Here is a 4188-nt window from a genome sequence, read left to right on the forward strand (position 1 = left end):
TACATTACGTTAAAAATAATTTTGAAAGAAGTAGGAACTTTGATTAACGTAACGAACAACTGTAAATCCAGAGGATTCATGATGAAACAAATTACCTGCCTCTGGATAGAAATATAAAGGACTCAAAGTGTAGAAAAGTGATTATTTTTAACAAGCAAAATTAATTTTTCCCTTTGATCATGCATGTTTTACCAGGTATTTTATTTTTCTTTCATTCTCAATTGAGGTTAGAGATTGTAGGATTAGAAAGGAGAGAAAATTGATTTTTTTTTCTGATTAAAATACGAATTGGAAATAAATAGGACCACAGATATTTCTGCAATTTCCTAAAGGGCAGAAATAGCACAAAAAAAATTGAATTATAGTCAAATAAGGTCATCACAATAAAAAGGGGGAATTACAATTATACATGATTGAAATAGGCTGCCTCAGGGCAGAGTTGATTTCCCAGAACTCTAGGCTCTTATGCAGAGACTGAATAATGTTTGCAAAGACTGTAAATAGAGAAAATTTCCCTTTAGATATGATTTTGGAGAGATTCCTTCCAATTTGATTTTTAACAAGTAGAAGTTGTAGGATGTCGTGTAGTAATGCAGAAAAGGCAAATGATTTGTAGTCACAGAGGACCAAGGGTCAAATGGTAGTTCTACCACTTATTACATGCATGACCTTGGACAAATCAGTCCACCTGCCTGGGTCTCAGTTTCCTCATTTGTAAAATGAAGGGACTGGACTCAATGACACATAAGGTCACTTTGAGGTATAAATATAGGATCCTATAAAACTTTGGAAACCTTGTGATATTTTTATTATGATTTGATAAATCATTTTAGTTATAACATGATTAATAATTCATTATAGAACCTAAACCAACAATCTTATTAGGACCCACAAAGCATATGAAACATGACCTTTTAGAGACTTAAGTCTTAAGAGAGGGTACTGACTCTAAAAATAGAGAACCAGCCCAAACTTCTTACATAAAATTCAGTGCAAATAATTCAACCAATATTATCTGAGGACTTACCAAATATCAAGCAGGCAAATTGTGAGGCAGTAGGGATACAAAAATACAAACAAGACAAGCCTCTGCCCTGGAGAAGTATATGTATAGGAAGAAATATTTCATTTGGAGGGGCTTTTTCTGACTTAACTTAGTCTAGTACTCCTCCTTGAATCCTTAACTGCATGCTGTGAGTGTGCCAGGCTTAGCAAGCTGCAGACAGTGCATAACTGGGCCTCAGACAGAATGCTTCTGTGGAAGGGCTTTCTCAACTTGAAGGTGGAATGCATGGTAGAAGGGAAGGGTGGCATATAGCATTGGCTAGAATGTAGATATTGAGGCCAGAAGAGCATGAAGAATGGAGTTTCTAATCCTGGCTCTGCCACTTACAGAGAAAATTCAGTGACCCTGGGCATGTCATTTCCTTATTTAAATTTTCTCTTTCTTCATATACAGCATGAGGAAGTTAGAACTAGAATGGCTCTTAGAAATCATCCAGTCTAGCATTTTAGGCTATGTATTCCCCTCTGTCACTTTTCTGAGTCCTTGTTCCCCCACGAATGAGTTCAGCAGCAGTTGTTTCAATAAACTTCACTTACCACATCCCGAACTTGCCTTCTTTCCCCTGGAAGTATTACTTGGAAAAAGTCCATTTAGATGAGCGCAGTAGTCAGTATGTAGATAACAGGAAAGAAGAAAGTGAGGATGTAAGAAAGGGAAGAAGGGAAGGAGAAAGGAAGGAAGGAGAGAGGGAGAGGGGAAGAGAAAAAAGGAGAAAGGAAGTATCATTAAAAAACAACTGTTATATATCAGGCCCTGGGCTAAGAGCTTCATAAAAATTATCTCATTAATCCTTACAATAGCACAGTGAAGTAGGTGTTAATATTTTATCCATTTTACCATTAAGGAAACTAAGGCAAATAGAGATAAAGTGACTTGTCTAGGGTCACACACTAGTAAGTGACTGATGCTAGATTAAAACTGGGCTTTCCTTTACCTCAGGTCCAGTGCTCTATCCATTGTGCCACCTAGCTATCATTAAGTCATGGAAGGACAGAATATGAACTGACCCCCTGCTTCTTAAAGGTAATTTAGACTTACAAGCACAGTAATTGTTCCTTCACAGTCAACTCCTTAATTCTCTTGTACAACAAATTCCAAGGTCTTAAAGACTCATAGCTAAAACCCCTTTCTTAACATAGTGGCAATTAATGGGTTGCAAGGGTCAATCTAATCTTTCCATGCTATGATATGGAAAAGAGATAACTTAGAATAAGCTGTAATGCCCCCTGGCCTATGTAGCTCCAGAGATAAGAGCTAGCTCATCAATGATTTGAATTTATTTGAAGGAAAATTTAAATTCAGTAGTGGAAATAATTTTGAAATAGCTGTATTTTCCAACTACAGAGCTGGATGATATGAGATATCTATCAATTCTATCACTGGAAATATTCAAGAAATAGCAGGACACCTGTCAAGTGTCAACTAGTCTGGACCACCAGACTTGCAATGAGAAAAGCCTTAGTTAAACTGCCTCAAAGACTTCCTAGTTCTGTGATTCTGGGAAAATCACTTAAACTCTCTTACCCTCTGTGTCCCCATATGAAAAGGGGAGGAAAAATAGGACCCACTTCATAAAATTGTTGTGAGATTCAGATGGGATGAAATAAAGTGCTTTGCCAATCTTACATTTCCATTTCTGAGGTTGTTATTAATCTGCCGCCCTGAAAAGTTATCTAATCTCTCTTAATCCCAGGTTCTTCATTTGTAAAAGGGATAATAGAACCTGGCTAACAGGGAAGCTGTGAGGATCAAATGGCAGAATAAATGTATATGATTTTGAACACCTTAAAATACTACGTACATTTGAATTAATTTCATTCTCTTAATGAGGGTGTTAATCTTGTCCACAGCACCACAAAAAGCCCTTCCAATCTGGGAATATATCATGCTTCCCCTATTTCCTCTTTACATTGTCAGCTGGATAAAATCACTGCTGAGAGGTCCTCAGGTTCAGAGATTCTATGATTAAAGATCAAAATCCCTTTTGCCCCTTGTCTCCTTCCATCATGGCCTGCTGTCACTGAAGTTGAGTCACATCTGGAAGAACCCTTGGAGAGCTTCTAACCTGAGCTGTACATAGGTAAAGGGACTTTCATATGGTCACACAGGTAATAACTCAATCAACAAATGTGGGACTTGAAGTCAGGTCCCTTTATTCTGGATGCAAAACTCTTTCCACTGCATTGCCTCTGCCTTTACCTTGACCTTGACCTCCCTCTGGAAGAATTGATGAGAAGCTCTATGCACCCCTCTAAGGATATCCTAACCCCATGTCTCCATTAGCCCATCCACCATTCCAGTGACCCACCTCCATGGCTGACAATTTCCTTGGAAGTGGTCTCTCATACTACCAGTCCATGCCTAGTCTGATCCAAGAGAATAGTAACTTCAATAAAGTGCCTTAGGGGTAAAATGTGTGGTGACAGAAGGAACAGTAAATGGATGAGAGATGAAACTAGACCTTTATAAGGAAAAAGAAACCTCTAGATTTGACCCACTTTTACTTCCTACCCCTGATGCATCCAGAAAACCAGCCCCCACCAATCAATCAATTAAGCCCCAATATCACCCTTATTTTGAAATAGGATGATTCCTCAGAGGCATGGTTTCTTTTTCTCCTTAATTGCCAGGGAAAGAAACATGAGAAATGAATCAATATCTCATTACAGCCGTGAATAATATGTTGCAAGTCTACTTTCTTCTCTGGGCCCAGTTTTGTTCATCTGTGAATGAAAGGCCTTGGACTAGTTTTTTTCTGTGGTCCTTTCCCATTCCAAGTTACTATGATGTTATGAACCTTATCTGAGCTCCTTGGGACTGATTAAGCAGAGAAAAAAGCACCCTGAGCATTCCAAGGAGAGCAAAAGACTGGGAAGGCCGCAGTGGAACATCAACACTAATGAAGCTGAATGTCTTTGGCCCCTAGAGTCTCCCTAGGAGGCAGTGTGTCATCACCTTTTCCATTGTCAGGGTCTCATTGGGAATTGAATGCTAGACCATGGTTGACATATATATGACCATAGCCAATGAATAGTAGCCTTCAGCCTTCCTGAAGCCTCAGTTTTGCTGAAGCTCAGGATGCTCAGAAATGAGAGTGATGAGAGAGAGAGAGACACTGTGAA

The sequence above is a fragment of the Notamacropus eugenii genome, chromosome 5 (genome assembly GCF_028372415.1).
Source record: "Notamacropus eugenii isolate mMacEug1 chromosome 5, mMacEug1.pri_v2, whole genome shotgun sequence".
NCBI classification, from domain to species: domain Eukaryota; kingdom Metazoa; phylum Chordata; class Mammalia; order Diprotodontia; family Macropodidae; genus Notamacropus; species Notamacropus eugenii.